The sequence below is a fragment of the Lepisma saccharinum genome, chromosome 3 (assembly GCF_977018435.1).
Source record: "Lepisma saccharinum chromosome 3, izLepSacc3.1, whole genome shotgun sequence".
In the NCBI taxonomy this organism is placed as follows: domain Eukaryota; kingdom Metazoa; phylum Arthropoda; class Insecta; order Zygentoma; family Lepismatidae; genus Lepisma; species Lepisma saccharinum.
Genome location: NC_139231.1, coordinates 92,336,802 through 92,358,476, shown reverse-complemented (window position 1 = coordinate 92,358,476; position 21,675 = coordinate 92,336,802). Strand labels below are relative to the sequence as shown.

The 21,675-nt window shown below is 38.9% G+C and overlaps 1 protein-coding gene across 3 annotated transcripts in view; it reads right to left on the bottom strand.

Annotated features, from left to right (window-relative positions):
* side-VII (sidestep VII transmembrane protein) overlaps positions 1–21,675 on the bottom strand; it is a 716,396-nt gene that overhangs the window by 176,402 nt on the left and 518,319 nt on the right. The window lies entirely within an intron of this gene.

Here is a 21,675-nt window from a genome sequence, read left to right as displayed (position 1 = left end):
TTCATTATGGCTCCTTCTTACAACGTGTATAGTCTCTAATAGGCCTGTTTTAAACCCGTACAATTTGTGGAAAAGAAGAAGTGAAAAACTGGTTGAAATGTCTCGGACTTGCCTTATATTACCCCAGTCGACAATGGCGCCAGTTAGTGGACGCATTCTGAACTAAGAGCAGCTTTAAAGATTTTTCTTTATATACAGCACCATAATAAATGTCACGTATCCTTGTGATCGGAAGTGGTTTAAGGGGGGCACCCTCGGGGAGGGGGTGGGGGCGGACAATCCGGGGTGTACTTGTTGAGTAGCTCCAAAATTTTATTTTTTATATTATAAGCGTGGTTATTTGTTTTTTTAAAGAGTTGGTTTTGTCTAGGCAAGGATTAATTGAAGTTGCAGCTGCATAACATGATACATATATTGAAAAATCATGTACAGCAATTTAAGCTAAGGTTTTACTGTTATTTTATTATTATGTAGGTATTCAATAAATGCATACGTACAATAAAACAGTTAACACTTGAAGTTTTTAATAAAATACGGCAATTATTTTTCTCATTTAATACGGTAAATATGTTTTTATTTTATACGTTTTTATACAGGGTGGAGCATTTTTGATTACCCAGTTTGAAAATAATATACTCAGCCCTAGAGACAATGAAACTCCAAAAATGTGATATCATCCTTTTCACTACACTTGTCCATTTACATACATGTCACGTAGACTTTACTACTGTACTTTGTGTACATTTGCTACAGTTATTTCTGAAACATTATGTCTGCCAAATGAAAACTTTTCGGACGTTTTTCAAAATGGAGAGTTAGCCACACTGCATGGACGGACGTCGACGGAAACAGCTTTGTGGCCTGGACTATCAGTAGCCATAGAGCGCTGGCTTATTCAATGGCCCGCCAGATCACCCGACCAAACCAGCCCAGACTTCTTCCTTTGGCGACACATACAGGATAAGGTGTTTGCAACCAGAATGGGAAGTGTGGAAGAGCTGAAGGAAAGCATCAGGGGGAGATTGAGGGCATAACCCCGGATGTTCTTGACCGTGTCATGCAAAGTGTCCGTCATCGTCTTGTGTAGTGCATTGCTAAACAAGGTGGTCATTTGGCAGACATAGTGTTTCACAAATAACTGTAGCAAATGCACACAAAGCGCAGTAGTAAAGTCTACGTGGCATGTATGTAAATATAACATTTTTGAAGTTTCATTGTCTCTAGGGCTGAGTATATTATTTTCAAACTGGGTAATCGAAAATGCTCCACCCTGTATGATTTTTTTGGAAGTGGAAAGCAGGGAGATCAAGGTGAAAAGTTAGGCTCTTTGGTCCATCGTAGTATTTTGGGTGAAACACCTTACCGTAACTAAAATCAATACGTCCCTCAGAGGACTGAAATTACCATACCTTTATGCTGTACAGGGGCCCTCAGCACACACATGGATATGAACAGAACATACGATCCCACAGAGAATTATACTGGCTGTACATCCAGGCATCAATGGCCTCGGACTTCAAAAATGCAGATACCGGAGTACACTACGTGGTAGAGAAGTTGATATTACGGTGTTTTCTGAGAAAGTCAGAGGAAGATGCATGTAAAGTTCTTAGGTGAATCTGAATATTGCACTGCAACTAATTTAGACGTTGATTGTACGGACCAGATTTCTATAAGTTCTATTTGTTATTCGACCTCGACGTGCATCATTTTTTCATGGCGCGGAATGAGAGAACAAGTTTGAAGGTGGGAGGGGGGAGGTTAAAGCCAGGACTTGGCAGACAACACATAGACTGCCATCGATCTGGTCACTGTTAATTGACTACATCTGACTGAGCCTTTGAGTGGATTTGCAGTCATCAAGTTAGATGAGCTATGCACTGTTCCAAAGATAAGGAGACACATTATTCATTTTTCTAGTGCATCCCTAATGTTTCGTAAAGCGACAATATCACATAGCCATGTCCAAACGTAATGAATATATCCTGTGATCATATTTGAGAATTCCATACTAATGGAAAACATTGCTGCATTTTGTCGAACGTTTCCATGAGTCTCTCTCTCTAAGTACTGTGCTGTACGCGCGTTTGCACTGTCTTTTTATCGAAAACATTTTAAGTTAATATATCTTCCTCCCACCAACCAGGCCAAATGTATTTTACAAAAGTTGTACTGAAACGTACAAATGCAAATTTTGCACCATTACCCCAAGGTATTTAGCTGTTATAAATTGCAGCTCAATATTTCTCAATTTACTGAATTTAGTGTGAACACGATATAGGTAAAGAGGCTTTTTTTTTGTCCGCCATCTTGAAGCACGCAGGTCAAATGTATTCCACCAGACAAGCGATTCGAGGTATGGTGGAAAAACAGGCAAGAAAGAGCCTGCGCAGACCCGCGACTCCTGTGCATCGTACTCCCGCTGGGAGGGAGGGGCAGAATTGAAACGATGGAGGAGTAGGTGCGCGGAGACGTTTGATCGAAGGTTCTTTTCCTTGTGGTTGCTCTATTCTTAGAAAGGAAAATATCACCAAAGATAAAGATGTACGACAGTTAGCTTGTTCACGTGTTGGCGAACTACCTCAGCTCTACCCCTATCCCATATCTTCTAAACAAATAAACATGCTCTGATGTTTTCATTTCCAAATTGTATATAAGTTCATTTCATAAGGTGCCTTGAGTTTTATATCTTAAGTTCCTAAAAAGTAATCTGGACAGAATTCTGAAAATACAATAGAATTTGGAACGAGCGTAACACAGGAAATTCGGAAATTCTGCCATCTTTAAATTTATTGTCCGTTTTTGCGTGTGTGTGTGTGTGTGTGTGTGTGTGTGTGTGTGTGTGTGTGTGTGTGCGTCCTTGTGTGTGTGCGTCCTTGTGTGTGGAAGAAGAAGAAGGGATGTGAACTGACTCGTATAAGTTATACGTTTCTTCTTGTATGTGTGTATTTTTTAATTTACATAAAAGTTACTTTTTGTAACGTGAGATTTCTTTCGTCTGTGTTCATTATTAAAATACAAAGATAAAGATAAAATGTGTCCACTGTGTATTGCTTGCTGCAATGAAGGCATGTAATAGGCATGTAGATACTGCCCTACACATTCTCGACCAAGCACGGAGAGAAAGGATGGGATGTTCATCACCTATTGACAAGGAGCTGGGTGTTGACAAAATTCCCTCGTGAGACCACTCACTCCGACGATCAAACCCGAGTCTCCAGAGTGGTAGTGAGGCGCAATACCGATTGAACTAAACAACTGTTGTTGTCGGACTTTTAAGGTTTTTATTTTATTCATGCTTGTACATGAATAAAAAAAAATATATAAACGAAAGGAGAAAGAACGCGGTGAGAATGCATGGATAAGAACTGTAGTTAGGCATTTGTACTAATTGTAACTTGAAAGGGATGTCCAAGCAGCTTACCGCGGACCATCCAATCCCGGAAACAAACTTAAAATTCACCTGCGGTTTGGTTGCTGGCGTATAAATATTCTTTCATTACTCGAATATCCCCAGGCAAGGTCCCTGGGAGTTCCATTTGTTAATTACAAGACCAGAGCTCCAACGGGCGGGTTCATGAATCCCATTTACCTACCAGTCTACGCCGCTGGGGATACTAATAGCACCACATGTAGCAATCACGGCTTCTAGCCCCTAAGTGTTTCCCCTGTTGGATACGGCCCCGTATGGACCGTGGCACGGACTCCCTATGACGTCATATACATTGACTTCCGCGAGTGGGGGCCAAGTAGTGTCATGCGTACGTCGGGAAATGTGTTTCGTGTTAGGGTTTATAGCGCATGAAGTCCAAACTCGGTAGCTTTCTCATTGAACGTTTTAATTTAAGTTCGCCTGCTTGTCCATGAAACTTAATTTGATTCCGGACCGTCAAGGATGCACAACTTTGTTATTATACAAAGTCGAATGGTTGGAGCTGTAGCCTTAGGTGGAAGGGGTCTCTGGTTTAAAAATTTACAAAATCTACTTGGAAGTCGCAACTGTGGGCGTGACTAATGGCAAGATACAGTATTAGAGCGTTCCTTATACGACCTAACTGTTTCTCAGCTAAGTCATCTTCTAGATGTTACGAATGAACGAAATTTTATCCTGGTGTACTCAACCAAGCAGCACATGCTCGCCATGGCTACTAATGGATTGACTTTGCATATACTGTTGCATATTATAAGTAAATTTGGTTTAGCTAAATTTCCAAATATCACACCAATGTCTCGAAAGGGACCGACAACCTCGTCTCGATTTTTCAGAGGTGGGTCTCTTTCTTAGTCTCTCTCGGCAAGTCTAGATGAAGGGGCTTATCTAGTTTTGGTCTCAATTTTCAAAAGTCCGTCTCGGTTTTCATACCATCCCTACCTGAATGCTATATGAACGAAACAAATGGGTTTCACAACATTCACTTCTGAATCATTATGTACATTATAGATTAGCTGCATCAAATCTATAGTGGAACCACAAGCAAAAAAAACCTGCGCAGAAGCACATCGCGCCGGCGGGTGCCGGAAAGGGCAGGGGGAAACAACATTCGCGCTGGCTCACGTCAGCGTTGCCAGGACTATTGATTTCTCGGGAGAATTCCTTAATAAACTATTGCTATAGAACCTCCAACGGCCAGCTTAAAAACACGTTTCCTGCTCATCTTACTTGAACATGGAGGGGAGATGTGGAGTGGAACTCCACTCAGCCATGAAAAATGCTGTTTGAACTGTGAAATTATGTCAAACGCTACTCAATTGTGCTAGGACATTATTTTATTACTTTTACTACATTACTATTTTTAGATGGCTGTATTTTATCCCACCCTATACTCTATTTCTATTTTAGTTATTTTACGTCGCTTTTGTGCCTCTAAGGGTAAGTACGACAGTATGGATGAATGAAAAACTGATGAAATGGATGATGTGACACAAACACAGTGAAACGTCCTTGCCTTACGAGGTAGAAATACTGACTTCGTAGCGTGGGCAAATTATGTTATACATGTATATGTTTGTGGGTGTGTGTGTGCATTTCTAGAAGATGGGGAGGATGGGTGGCACCCTAGCATAAGCGTTGCAAATTTGAGGGTGTTTTCCACGCACCCTCTAACCGGAAAATGCGGAAGAGATGAAAGATGTTGGTCTTTCCCTCGGGCGGTTTACTTTCTTTTGTTTGAAACATGTCCACTCCTGAAATGGAGATCTTCGGTTTATTTTCGCCAAACACAGGATTCTGGGTTTAGCATTATTGTTACAAAAGTATCTGTGACGTTTACACCGTAAACAATGCGCGCCACTCCCCTTGCCCCCCCCCCCCCCCCCAGTGCGCACGCCTATGCCGCCCTCCGCCCCAAGAACGTCGTTCATCCGCTACTATTATATCATCGGATTTTGTAGCAGATCTTCTGGTTTCCCAAGTAACAATCTCCCGAATTTTTTAAATCTGACCTGGCAACACTGCCCCGAACACCGATAACGGCAGGGAAGTTGCGCGAACGCTTTGGACGGAAGGTTTTTTTCCTTGTGGTCGAGCTATAAGTGAATGTTCAGTTGGTGAAATCCTCGAGCTACACGTGTAACCTACCCTTGTCTCTTCGGTGTGAATTCTCCCTAACACACTTAATCTATCATAAACTTAAAATTATCAATTTATCACACCCAACACCTAATCTAACAACGAATGGTTACTTCTTTATAAATAAAGTTTTATATATATATATATATATATATATATATATATATATATATATATATATATATATAAGTAACTAACCAACAAACCACTGTTCCTTTACGCAGTACCATAAGCACGCTAATAAATATATTGAATAATTGAATGTGCTAAACATTAGTATAATAAACGAGAGATGCCAACTCGTTAAGGGAAGACATATTGGTATGTTTCCTCAGATCTCGGGCCGCACGTCCGACTTTTATATGTACATAAAACAAGTTAGCTTCCTTTTCGTTTCGAATCTTCATAATGGAACCACATTATTAGGTAAAATGTAAGAGCCAGACACTCTGAGTTGACCATGCGTCAATCATTAAGGAACCGATTGAGAAGTCTTTATTTATTTTGACTCTAAAGTCATGAGAGACGTAAAATTAAAATAAATTAAATTTCGTTAAATTCATAAGCAAAAATCTTCATGACACAAGCTTTGAATTGCAATAAATTTTAATCAAAGTGTGTATAAAATACTTTGATCTTAACGTTTTGTTAAAATCCCGCTCAGAGGGGATTCTACCATGAAGTGAATGAAGTTGTAATAAAAATGTTTATCCATTGCTAATAGTTATATTTTTAGTTTGTATCTTTTTATTCTACTTCGTTTTCCTGTCACTATAAGCTTGAATGATGATTTGATCACAAATATGCAGGTACAAGACAGGCGACAAAGAATTGTACTGTTCATGGCCTATTTTCCCTGCACCAATGCAGTTTCTAGGATGTACTACGAGTATGAGAAGTTGAGGTTTGAATACCTTTCCTGAAAGTCACCCCTTTACACCTCTAGATACCACCATTCTTGCTTTAAACTATAGGCTGTTAGAAGACTTTTCATCACTTGTTGCTGTTAGGGTCTTACTGAAAAACACGCAGAAATCTCTCCATTACACAAACAACCCTAAAAACCAAATTTGAATTTCCCCGGCCCTGTCCCCGAATAAAGTGGCTCTGGAGCTCACCCGACCACAAAACAATGGGTACCTGGGGGAAACCCTGGGGGGATGATATCGGCCGAAGCGTGGTGCTGATCACATCACCTCCAAAATGGTCGAGATCGAGAATATTTGGGGCCCTACCCCCCATCCCCTAAATTTGCCCTCATACACGGTGTTATATGCACGGTGAATTAGATATTTACCTGGCTTTTCTGTAATAAATGAATATAAATTGTACAGACTTTAGAGCTTGTTCTAAAGTTTCCATAACCACTCTAATTTTCTGATGACTGTACGGACATTATATCGTACCTCTGCTTTAAACATCGTTCGGGTACCTCGTGGCATTTTCATGAAGAATCACCTCGTAGTCTTATCGATTTCATCGTTGTCCCAAAAAATGGCTTCCTTCCAAACTGACTTATGGGACGAGTTCGAAGTACGAAGTTTCCCTTATCGCTTCTCGGCCACCGGGTATGGGCGACGTAAGCAATGACGTCATGGACCCCCCAAATAGTGTTTGGTCTCGCTTCGCCTCTCACGGAAGTTTATCTGAATACTTTTGAAAAGGAACGAGTCTTCATCCCATCCGTTTCGGCTAGGGTAATGGAAGGGGTGTATCCGTTTTCGGGATAGCGGAAGTGATGGTATAGATCTTGGGACAACATACGTTCCCAGCGTGGTATATCGGTTCGTATGCAAATATTTCTCTGTTCTTCTGTTTTTCGTGTTAAAAGGTACAAATAAAGAATTTTCCATAAATAAAATTACACACATATCTATAGATATGCGCTCATACATGAAACTTGTCTACTTTTAGGATATCGACATACTTCGCGATTCGCTCGATACCTATATGGTTCCAGCAACAATGTCAGAGGGAAATAAAGCACATTTTGTATGTTACTTTTGCATACATCTCTGCTTCGTCATTCTAATCCAACATACTCGTATAAATCTAGTGTATGATGAAGTATGAGTCCCACACTGAATGAATCGATCTTGAGGTGTTGAATATTAATATACATATAGTTTGAAATCTACATACATATTTTGGATTTTTTTTTTAAAAAAATGATGCTCTTCGTAGGTTATACAAGTTTTGACCACATGAAACGAAACTCACAGAACAGTTAAGACATAATTGCAATAAAATTTGACAATACAACCTTTAGAAAAATAATGTGTGATTTTGACCGCAGGAGGGAAATTACTGCAGGCAATTTAAATACATTCTATATTTAGGCATCCCCCCACAAATGGACACCATGAAATCCTGAGACGGCAGAAGGGTTTCCCCCATGCCGTAGTGGTAACGTCGCCTTGTAATCAAGGGGTCCCGGGCTCGATACCCAGTGGAGGCACACAGTGGTTCTGATCCACTTTAAAGTGTAAGCCCACTCCAAATTAGCGTTTCTGTGCATAAAGCGGTCTTAAAAAACAAATTCAAGATGGCAGGGAGAGAATAGATTTTCTACTACTTTGCTGACACTCCGTTTTGCAGATATTTTCAATTCTTTGCCTAGACCTCACCTTCTGAAATTTAGAAACAAAACACTCAGCAGCTTTAGGGCGTCGTTTAGTCTATAGTTAGCAACTCTTGTTTGAAATGAAACACGGTAATGGACGGCGGGAGGGAGAGATCCACAAACAATTTTGATCGGGCCAAATGCTGTAAAAGTAGTTTTCTTGTTCCGAGATTATCATAGGCAACTAGAAACTTCGGAGGATTGATCTGGTACTTTATTGGAATATAATGGATCAAAGTCTTTCAGCATGGTGGACTTATAACCTACCGTAAGAGAACGTTACACTAGATTCGGTTAACGTGCGGAAGACATATGTTAAAGATAGCTGTGTTTTAAATGATAGCTGGATAAGATATTGACAAGTTACTGTTATAAGGAGAATTGTTCTCGTATTTAATCAGTAAATTCTACAGGGTAGCCCAAGAAAAGTTACCGAAATGCTGACTACGCAGTACTTTCGGTTACTCTCTTTTTTTGGGCCATCCTATATTTACTGATATTTTTCTGTGTTCCAGTAAACATTTTAGAACAATGAGAGTTATGGGAGGCGATCATGGTGTCTGTGGTGGGGAATTCCACAGACGACGGATTTATATCGTAAGAATACGTAGAGTCTCTGAAATGTAAAGTACAAAGAACTCCGAACCTCAGACAGTTAGCCATCACCTTTCCAGTTAGGAAATAATTAGAAACATCTGAGGAATGTCTTGTTAGACATTGCTGAGCTTTCTTAGTCGCCATCATTGCAAACAGGTGTAAACAATGTCAATCAAGGAAGACACTCAGGTATCTGAATCGGCATTATTGAGTAAATTCGAGTGGAATAAATGTCTGGGGGAACGGAGGTCAGTGGTCAATTCCAAAGTATCAGTCAGGGGCAGCAGAAGTACGAGAAAAGTATAGAGAAGGGAGAGAAGTCTGGGCTTCCAGACTTGCACTACAAACGGACACTTTGTTTAACTAAGTCCGTGGTTCGACACCTCGAGGGAGCATCTCCACACACGTGAGAGACAAGTATTTCCATACGCCATACTAATTCAGTCTGTAGGGGTTTAAAACTCAAGTGTTGTGTTTTGCCATTCATATGTGTGTAATTATTGCCTCTCGCTTCCAACCATCAAGTTACAATGAATGGCGAGTCACTCAATATAGAGGATGAATGAACATTGAGCTACATCTACCAATCAGGACAGCCAATGTCCCTAGTTCGATCCCACGTTCCTAGCAGAACGTTATGATATGTATTAAAAATGTGCTAAATATGCAACACCAAACTATGTAGTTACCGTTTTAAAAATCTAAGACACTCACTACACGTACCACATCAAATACAATTTCGGAATTTTAACTGCAGTATTACCGTGACTCTCTTGAAGAGATACAAGATAAGATGTGAATCCCATTCGTCGGCCACAAAATTGTTGCAACCAGCAGCGAGGGTGGGGTGGGTTAACAATGGTATTCTCGACTTGGAAGACTCTTCCAAAGTAGATAAAATAACTTTCGTCACAATCAGGAGGCAATGCTTGAACTCTCATTCTCTAGTGTTGACAACAATTGTAAATAAACAGGAATTTTAAGTGTTTCACAATAGCAAATGGAAACAGTTGGGAGGTGTAAAATTTAAAAAGAGAAATAAAGCAATTTTGTTCGTATGACAGAAAACTTGTAACTAACGTAATTGGAGGTTATAAAAAATATAAATTTTCAATTTGTTTAACGTTTCTTCGGACTTTTAGTTATTCGCAAGAAATTCAACCAAGTATTTCGGTTGTTATCCTCTAAGCAGCGAATTGTAATAACAGAAAAATCACAACAGCATTAAGCGCGAAGTTCAAATAAGTCGCATAGCAAAAACATTTTGGATTGTGTAAAAGTTTTATACTAATTTTCTCGAATTTTAATATGTCTGTCTCATCTCGACAAGCCTCAAAAACTCTGGTCTGTCTCTTTCTCTTTCTCCTAATTTTTTAAAAGTTTTTATTGATCTCTGCACCATGCAAAGCTCGATCTCGTGTGGAATGTCGAAATAGTAGAGGCAACAGTACAAAAAATACTTATTCAAGCTAACCAATAATGAATGTACGCTGATTTTTCTGTCTGCAAATAAACAGACATATTCTTATATCTGAACACACTTTAAGTAGACTAGTATAGAAATGTAAAATCGATTTAGATTAAACTTTCACATACTTTACATACCAATTCATCAAGTCTCGAAGGAGATGAACATGTATACTACGTGCAAAACTTTCCGTCTAGGTCTCGTCTCAATCTTCAGGAAATCCTGTCTCCTTTCTCTTGTCGTCAAGAAGTTTATTTCAAGTCCACCTTATGACCAGTTAGGCTAATCTGGTCTGAAACTCGATTAGGATCTGAACCACAGCGACCCCACAGGAAACGAACTTCCGCTTGAACCCCTTGATTACAAGGCGACGGCATTACCAATATGCCATCGGGAAGATCTTTGTCTTTTCTTGTTAAGTCTCTATGGGTTTGGTCTCGTCTTGGTACAGTACAGTTTTGCTCTATTCTACGGCGATAAGTGAATATTAATAGCAAAATTGCAATGTCAACATCTACCGCCGCCGTAGGGTTAGGCAACACTCATAACGCCTTGCATGGAAGCGAGTATTTCAGTATCTAGGTGTCCAATTTTTATAGCCTGTGACAATCGGCGGCAAAGATAAACATGTAATAAATTACCCATCACTATTTTTGTTCTATTTTTGGCTGTATACTATATTTTCTCAAATTGCACTGATACCAGATTAGTTTTTCTTTCAGTTCTTTAACATGCAGAAAACGGGGTGATTGAACATGATGTACTTATTTGCACTATTATATTTTCCATTCTGTGCACAAAAATGATAAAAATGCGCAAGGTATCTTAAATAAAAAACACTAACCGAGAAATTGAATGCCATTTACGAAGACCTGGTGGTAGAGGGACCTTAGGTGAATCATTCAAGTGTCAATCTCTCTTCCCTGGGCTTCATTTTGGCCTCAGAGCCATATGGAGTCTGTTTGAAGCAACAGATTGCATTGAAACTTTGTGTAGACGCTATGGTGACCATGGAAAGCGAATGCTGATAAAAAAGTTCAAATTTTCGCCACCAGGCTGAAATGTGGCGCTGCAGTAACAACAACCAGTAATTTGATTTTATTTCGTTACAGCGGTGTTTCGTATGTTAACGTGAATAACCATTTGGAAGCGTAAGAGAGTGTGATCAATGGTCGCACGAAGCGTTTGCTGAGATGTTGTTCACTGAGCATGAGATTTGAGTGCCACATTTCCACCTGCTGGTGTAAATTTGAACTTTTTTCGTCAGCAATCGCTTCCTCATGGTCTCCATAGCCTCTATATCAAGTTTCAGGGCAATCATTGCTTCGAATTGTGGCAACTTGTTATAATCAATTCTCTGTGGTGCTTGTATTGCGTCACCCATGTATATATGTATGAATGTCCCGTCATCTATCTCATCTCATCCATTGTCGCAATTAGCGAAAGGTGGCAGAAAAGCGACGTTAAGATAAATTAGCAACAACAACGAAAACATATTGAACCTTGACTCTCAGGCAGACATGATCTTCCACGCTTCATCTCATGAAGACTGATGCCTAGCATTAATGGGACGCGCATTGTCTGGCAAGGTCTGTTTTCAGTCCATAATAACCTTGCGCTACGCAATATCTATGTGAAGCCATATTTCACTTTTCACAAAGTGACGAGACTCAGCTGGTAGATTGCAAATTTCCAGAGGGGGGACCAAATCGACGGGACGGTTGCAAATTGCTCTACACATCGTTCATGTAGTCCAGGGAAGGCCAATTATGAAGCTCCATGGGGGATCGAAGGGGATTTCAGTTCCATATAGGGAACGCCATACCTGAAGGTAATGGTTCTCCATGTTTCGGTTTTGTTATTACTGTTAAGTTCTGTAACAGATGTTGATATGGAAGCAGGTGTGGTTATGGTATATATATAGAGTGCGATATTGCTTTGAATGCTTGTTTTGTTCCAACGAAAAAAATCGTAGGCTTTCAGCTCAGAAGTATGTTTTGTAAATAGAGACCGAATTTTGCCCTACGTGCCTCTTTGTTCCCTTGAAAAGATTCGTAGGCTTTCAACACAAAGGTATGTTTTGTAATAAGAGACCGAATTTTGCCCTACGGCCTGTTTGTTCTCTTGAAAAGATTTGTAGGCTTTCAGCACAGAGATATGTTTTGTAATTAGAGACCGAATTTTGCCCTACGTGCCTGTTTGTTCCCTCGAAAAGATTCGTAGGCTTTCAGCACAGAGATATGTTTTGTAATTAGAGACCGAATTTTGCCCTACGGCCTGTTTGTTCTCTTGAAAAGATTTGTAGGCTTTCAGCACAGAAGTATGTTTTGTAATTGGAGGCCGAATTTAGCCCCAAATGTCTGTTTATTCCAGCGAAACTATTCGTAGGCTTTCAGAAGAGAATTACACTATATAATTAATGGACGGATTTTGCCCTAAATGTCTGTTTATTCCAGCGAAACTATTCGCAGGCTTTCAGAAGAGCATTACATTATATAATTAATGGCCGGATTTTGCCATAAATGCCTGTTTACTTCCTTTGAACATATTTGTAGGCTTTCTGTGCTATTTAAGATTACTACAATTACTTCAGTAAAAAAAGTACCCGGAATTTGGCTGGTAAAAGTTCCACGGAGGTATCGAGAATTCATTTTGTCCGTAGGAAGGCAGCACTGTACTGAATAACCACGCAGAGGGGTACAGTAATCTATCCATCAGTTTGTGCACAGCAGCTGTTTACGTTAGTTGTGTTGACTAGTGTCCTGCGATTTGCAGAATGAATACAAATATCGAGCAAAGAATTTGTTTGAAAATTTGTGTTGCCAACGGACTGTCCTGTGCTTTGGTGGTTCGTGTCTGTCGAAAACACAAGCGTGTATGCATGGTACAAGGCTTTCAAAGAAGGCAGAGAAGTTTTTGTTGGTTTTCCCCATTCTGGTCGACCTTCCACGTCGACGACTGACGAAAACGTCGGAAAAATCAGGACAATCGTGCTTGAAAAACGGCGTATGAGTGTGAGAGAGGTGGTTCGTGAGCTTGACATATCACACATGTCCGTTCACAACATTTTCAATGATGTGTTAATCATGAAACGCGTCGCGGCACGACTTGTTCCGAAGGTGCTCATTCTCCTGCAAAAAGCACATAGTAGGGATGTTGCTGAAGACATGATTTCGCGAGCCTCTAGTGACTCAACCTTCAAAACGCATTATAACTGGGGATGAGACATGGGTGTATGGGTATGACATGCAAACAGGTCAACAATCTTCGGAATGGCGTTTCGAAAGTTAACTAAAACCCAAAAAACAACGCCAAAGTTGCTCAAAAATTAAGATCATGCTCATTGTTTTCTTTGATTATCGCGGTGTTGTGCACTCAGAATTCCTTCCAGCGGGACAAACTGTGAATAAAGAATTTTATGTGACCGTTATGAGGCGTCTGTGTGAGAATGTTTGCCGGAAAAGACCAGAGTTATGGAAAGAAAATTCTTGGATTTTGCACCACGATAATGCGTCGTCGCACACGTCGACTCTTGTTCGCGAGTTTTTGACCAAAACCTCAACACATGTCCTCGCCCAACCCCTCCAGATATGGCTCCGTGTGATTTCTTCCTTTTTCCGCGACTCAAGTTACCACTTCGGGGAAGGCGTTTTGAACCAATTGAATCCATTAAAGGAAATTCGCAGAAGGAACTCAGGGCGATACCGTCTTCTGCGTTTGAAAAGTGTTTTGAAGACTGGGTTAAGCGTTGGTATATGTATGTTGCATCTTATGGGGCATATTTTGCAGACGACAAAATAAATGTTGATGATTAACCACGTATTTTGTGTTTTATTCACAACTTCCGGGTACTGTTTGTACGTAGTACTATTATGTGTAAATTCTATAATATTTAAAATTGCCTATTTCGATTATTAGTGTCTCTAGGTGCCTAAAATGATTATAAAGATGGAAATAATAATGTTCCAAGTGTGAAGAGTGTGCTGGTGTTATGCTTCTGTTTTTAGGCTTCACTACAGGTGGATTAGGGGAGCATCTGAAGGGGCCCAACCTCCACCTTTATGACTAAAACGCGCAATGCATCTTGGAAAACTTAATAAATATTAATTTGATGTCATCTTCATTGTCCATAGTAGGTGAGATAGAAAAATGTATGCCATAGATAGCGAGTGATATAATCGCGATTCAGATACGGAAGGTTCAGAGTTCGAGACCCTGACAAGGCATGGCTGTTCCTTTGTAAATGTCTCCAATTTGTTACCTGCATCTTAAAAATACAGCCGCTACATATATTCGGGATAAGATTCTGTTTCTAGAACATTCATACAACCGAAACAAGGAGTCGTAGAGAAAGGTGTTTTCGAGATCGAGAAGAGAACGATACACGTGCTTATAAATAGAGACACGTCCGAGAACGAGACGTTACAACTGGAGACACGCAGGGGATACCAGTCCTTGTATCATCGCTATTCAGAACCGAAGTCTGTAAAGCTTAACGCCCACTGCACTCAGAGAACTAAATGCATCATATCGATTGATGCACCAGAATGTATCGATTTATGCACTGAAGTGTGTGTTATGGCTTCTTCAAAGAATCAGATTAACATTTGATGCATTTGAGTGCATTTTTGTATGTCATGAAAAGCGTGTATGTTATCTCCCACTCAGACGCCGGAAACGCATCTATTGCGTTGTGTTGCCACGTTCTCCCGTGTCTCAGTGGGCGTCAAACTTTAGGTTACCCACTCACCTAACTCGTTCAGTCATCCTCATTGCAACTATTAACCGGGTCGTGAAAATGCAAGCGACTTAAAAAAACAGCTTCGAAAAATAGCTACAAACAAATAAATGCAAAAAAATCGGCAATAAAAACTTTCAAAATTAGATTGAGAGAATACCGTCACCGAGAAACGCTGAACTAATTGTGAATATTTGAAGCGGAAAGTGAATCGCGTTTGTAAAAACTTAGTGTGTTTTTTTGTTCACATTTCTACAGTATCATCCTACCAAAGTTCGTGAAAACATGGAAAATATTTAATTTACATTAATTTCCACAAAAAATTCACCCGATTATCTATGAGTAGAAATTAGAAACATATTTTTTTGTTGGTTTGCAATCACTTTAATGCATCACTTTCCTCGACAAAGACAATAAAAAAACAACACAAAATCACACACACTTACACGATGAGTGTTTGCGCGCAAGAGAATGTACGCATGTGCGTAGTTATATATGAATTTGCCGGAAAGCTTTCATAATTGGAATGCGACACGAAGGCTTACACGCAACGCGTTGGGGGGAGCTGAATTATTTAGCTGGCTACTTTTGCGGAAACGTATGCATGAAGCTCATGCATACGATCTCCCTGCCCTCTGACGGGATAAGCCACAAACACTGGCATTTACACGAGGCCGAAAATCAACCGCCCTCCAACCCTTTGAAGCACCCTTCGCAGTGGTACCAGATCCTATCTCAATACTCGCTTCCAAAGCGATATTATCCTCGGAGGACACAGTAGTGGAACGGGAGCTATGAACGATTGCATGATCTTTGCAAATACTTTTGCATAACTTGGTTGGCTTTAAAATGGTCAACGAACTTCGTAAAATACACCCAGATTGTTTCTGGACCCATTAAGTTTGTTTTTCAAATGCAACTCAGAAATATATTACTCAGTCATAAATAGGATGCAATTCAATTTCCTTGCGCGTGTGTGTGTGTGTGTGAAATTTGTTACGGTTGAATCAAAAAGTTCTCGGACTTTATTTTTTATAAACGAAAAAGTCAACAGAAAACAATGCCGCTAAACAACATAATGGAACTTGTCGAATACACCAGAGTAGAGATAACCAAAAGATTACTAGTCTAAAACGCAACCATGAAGAGTTATTAAATATTTGACTAATTCTGTTGTGTGTAATTTAGGAAGACTGTGTTAATATCTTTGTTATTGAATCGGTCACACAGACAATGTTGGAACTAACTAACAGAAAATAACTGCAATAGAAACAGCACAACCATCGGCCATATTTCTTTCTTTTGCACGATATTATTTCAATGGGATATTTCATGAAGAAAATGATTCCATCTGTTTATAAAAGGCACAACTAAAGTCCATACGATATTTTCAATGATATGAACAAAAATCGAAACTCGACTATGATTATTTTGTTTTGGTACCCTACAGTCAAGAAATAAATTGTAAATATAGATAAACTTGAAAATACATTTCTGAGGCATCTGTTATTTATACTTGATGGTAAATATCGGAAGGTCACCTAAGTAATAGACTGCTTGAAATGTTGAGTGTTCAGTCACTCGAGAAAAGAACACGAACACCAACTAACTTTCCTTTCCAAACTTGCCAACGGAAAAAAAGATTCTCCAGCTCTTCTATCACAGATTCAATCTCTCTAAAATCTTGCATGGAAGAACCAACATGACAGAAACGGAACCCCTAAGAAGGATGTGCAAGCAGTTAAACTCAGTTCCTAGTAATAATCCCAGTATTGATCTATTCAGATTTAAAAGCCATTGTATTCTGAACACTACAAACAGTATAACCAGCACACAATGAAGATTGTTATGTTCGATTGTAATTTCACCTTCCACATTGTCTATATTATTATTCTATTTGTAATAAAATATTGTTTCAATTTCTTTGTCCTTTATGTGTAAAGTATTACTCAATATTAGTATTCCTTTTCCGTTCCTTCTATTTATATATTGATAAGCCCATTACCTCCGATATATTAAGATTAAAAATAACATTAACAGTAATGATACAAGCAATGTATGAAATCAGACCCGTTTGTAAGTACGTTGTAGTTTGAAATGTCATATTTTTTTACATGATTTTATGTTGTCTATGTATTAATTTCTTTCTTACACAATGCTTTTGTAACCACTGTAATTGGTATGCACCTGTTGTGTTCGAAATAAATAGGTAATGTTTCGCCGTCTTTATAACTATATAGCCAATTTGATTACAATGTTTTTCGTGTGCAGCTTCACCTCTACATTTGATGTGTAAAATTCAAATCCATACTTCATATACTAGTATCTATTCTGCTCAGTTGATTATTCCTTTAGAAGCAGGATGCACACATTATTTATAACATACTAATGGTTGTGTGCAGGTCCATAGTAGGATAGATGATAGAGCTCTCAACTTGCAACAATTTACCGTTTCTTTTTTAAGCAAGGTAACATAAGTCCACAAACTAGATCAAAGTATGCGTGTGCTGTTTCCAACAATTGCCGCTAGAGTGCTGTTGTATAGCAGTAGTGTCGATGTCAAATACCGAATTCCAGTTAGATGAGAAGGCGCGAGAAGTACACACGCTTCAATCGCTGCAGAACTGGGCTTGGCAGACATATTGCATCTTTCACGTTGCACAGGCGACTCTTATTGAATAGACGATCCAAAACTCAATGCAATTTGGACGTTTTATCGATAACACTGTGTTTAGAAGAAATGCAAGAGGAATCACATGCCACATTTTCAATTTAAGTAGGAAATATTAAATAGGTGAGAAAAGTTTCAATGTTAGGTTGGCGTCTGCTTCCGTATTGTGTAGAGTCCCTGGATGTATTCCTTGACGTCATATACGAGTACTCGCGATCCATCTTCTTATGGAGAGCTTAGATTTACAAAATATGGCGTCGTTTACAAACAGCTGATTCTGGTAGTACAAGAAAAGAATTACTGTAAGTTTCTTTATTTCAAAGTAAGAATAATAATTATCATCGCAAAATTAAAATGCAATATCTATGTATACAAAACTCAATTACATGTTAGCACCTGTGGTTCAACCATACGACATTTGATAATTTGTGAGCCTAGTTGATTGGCATGAAAGTCGAACTTGTAACAGCAAATTTATCTAATATTGCTTTATTTAAGACAAAGAATGTTGATTGTGATTTGTGCGTCCGTATTATTGTAATATGTTGTCGAAAATTGTATAGTTCGAAGTGTAAGGGCCACGTATTTACGTTCTAGTCACAGAACACAACATTCAATTCCTTCTCGTTCAACAACGTACTTAACATAATACATTATGGTAAAGTGTAAAAGCATTATGTACACGATGATAATCACAATGGAAATAAATATATTGTCCATCAATGGGATTTACAACTTTGTTCTATTTTTATGGACTATTTCACAAATATATTAGTGCATAATTTTGTACTCTGAATAATGGATGTCATATTCTTCCTTTGCAATATATTTCTGTCAAAACAGGAATGTCATTATGATTATTCCGATGGAATTAATGAGCTGCATAAGAAAAATGTGTACCTGTGTAACATACCAGCATTTAACGTATCTGGAAATGTAAAATAAACTCTATAAACAAATTTCTAAAGTGAACGAGATATCATCTAAGCTTGTTTTAAATGTTACACGTACAAGGTGAAAATATACGTAATCATTAAATTACGTGTCAGTGAATATAAAGTTAAAATATATGCTCAACGAATATCAATTCGTCTGGTTCAAGTTTATGAACACATACTATTTTTCATGAAACGATTTATATACATGTTCATGTACAGTTATAAGTTAACTGTCCTCTTTAGGAATTAATGAAACACTCGCTGATATTCCTAAAACTAATATCCTATCCTGAAAAACAACTTGTATCATGTCTTGCTCTTTGAGTTTTACCATTATCTGGCTTGTGCACCAAAAGGAATATAAATTTTATAAACATTAGAACAAATAATTCCAGTGGTCACTAAAAATAGCAAAATTCTCCTCATAGTACATGAGGCCTAGTGCATTATTAAAAAATTTTGCTTTCGGCTTTGGATTTCTTAATTAAAGTACGAGTAACATGCTTTCCCTATCATTCTCAATGAATTCCATTTTCCGTGTGAAGTAAATCTCTTTGAATACTTGAATTAGTGGGTTAGGTATTTGAATTTAGTGTTCTTAGCATCTAGGTGTTTCGAGTAGGTTAGGCTCATTATGCTTATTGCATTAGTATTTGCCCTTTCACTTCCTTTGCATGTACGTGTGAGCACTTAAAATAACACGAAAAATGTTTTTAAAGAGCTGTAGCCTTTGACCACGGAAACTTTTGCAGCCAAGATTTCTGGAAAATTATAAATTTATTAAAATTACACACGAGAATTATGATTCTAAAGTTTATTTGATACGAAATTTGTGTCTTACAAACACTTTCCTCATCATCCTCTACTTAAAAATGTCAGAAAATTATATCTTGCATACGAAACTCGGACTCGTAAGTTGTCATTACACATCATTTAAATAGTACCGTGCGTTCATATCGATCTTCGGCCGAGAGATCGGGAGAAGCGTGGCGGGCGGCGCTGACGGAGATGCCGACATTTGCGGCCTGTAATGCCCGCTTATTTTTATGGACATATGCAGACATTTATATAAATATTGCAAAACGAGCACTAACCTTTGTTATAAGAGTACGGTTTTAATTTTTGTACCTTAGTGGCTGTATGTGCTGATGATTTTGACACGCCCATCTCCTGTGAAACACGGCGTAGAGGTTTGTTTGGTGAACGTTCTAACGCTGCACCAATTTCATCGAGTTTTGCTACGGTTAGAATCACTCGTTTTTGCTTAGGTGTTTTAAAATTTAACGATCCAGTTTATCGTAATTTAAGGACAAGATGTCTAACCGTATCTCTATGTGGAGGTGAAACGCTTGGGAATTTATGTACAAATTGCCTACACACTTCCCGACACGAGTCTGTTTTGACGTAAGTGTCATACATAAAAATTATTTGTTCTAAAGTGAAACTTGAGCTGGGATTCCAATCGTCTCACTGACACAACACACACACACACTGCAATAACACAAGTAACGACAAGTAACCAAGAATAACACTCTTGCGCACAGTACGAAATTAACACGCTCTTGGTATACATCTGCTCGCCACTATATTCACAGCTCTGTCTTAATCTAGTCGTGAAGGAACAAAAACTCGAGCTCGGAGATTTCGGATTGCAAGGAAGCTCACGAAAACCATTGACTTTTGACGGTTTCGTCTGCAGCGTAATCTTGATACAGTGTTGCACATTCGAAACCTCCAAACGATCCCCATCGATACAAAACTTTTTCAAGGATATAAACTTAAGCAGGACGTTACTGGTCAAAACTATGATTAAAATGTTTTATTATCTGTGGCTCTTAACATCGTTTCTAAAGCGTATTTATTGGTGTGATGAATTACAGAAGAACTTTTGCGTGTTATAACACAGGTTAGTGCTCGTTTTGCAATATTTATATAAATGTCTGCATTAGTCCATAAAAATAAGCGGGCATTACAGGCCGCAAATGTCGGCATCTCCGTGAGCGCCGCCCGCCACGCTTCTCCCGATCTCTCAGCTGCAGATCGAAATGAACGCAAGGTATTTACATACGAAAGCTGATATTTCTTACGAATTCAGAATATGTTTTAAATGTATTAATTTTTCTTTATTTGATCGCATTTTTTCATTTGGTAATTCGAAAAATAAAGGTAGATTATGCAGAACGGTAAAGTTTTGTATTTTATTATCAATATTATTTACGTACTTTGTACTGTTGCATAAAATTTAAAATGTTCCTGGAGGTAGGAACGATTCAGTCAGAAAACTTAATATTAAGCTTTTGTAATTCGTTGTGTTAAATATTGTAAATGGATAATACAAGACTAACTTTGTGATGTCATGGAAGCTGGTGACACACAAGCACACACAAGCACACACACGCGCGCGACGTCGACATGTGATCAAGAGATCTTGCGTTCGATACCCTGTGGAGGCACATAGTGCTTCGGATCCCAAATTAAAACGTAGGTTCGGTCCCGATTAGCCTCTTTGTGCATGAAGTGGACTTAAACCTAAACTCCATGCATACATGTACACACGCAATAGCACGCACAAACGCATACACACACACACACAACAGACAAAAAGGTACAGCACATTAGGCCTAGTGGCAGCGATTAGGTTCCAAAATAGGGAGCAAGGTGGCAGGGTTGTTAAAGGTTCATGAACCGATAAATTATAATGGGTTGTTATATTGGGTTCCAGTGCAGGACGGGAACATTTCTTCTTGCACAATTTAAATTCGGTTAAAGCTACCAATTGTTTCATTCAGGAAAGGTTCCTGGAAGGCTTTTAAATTCATCCGCAAAAAGGTTCCTGAGTCGAATTTAAATTCATCCGGAGAAAGGGTTCCTGGACCGTATCAGATTCATCCGGAAAAAGAGGTTCCTGGATCATATTTAAATTCATCCGGAAAAAAGGCTCCTGGGCGGAATTCAAATACTTTACAGATAAAAAGGTTCTTTACGGCCCAGAACCCATTTACGGTTGCTGAATTTTTCTCCCGGACCGTAATTCCTGATATAAGGTTTTTCACACTGCTGGGGCAAAGGGG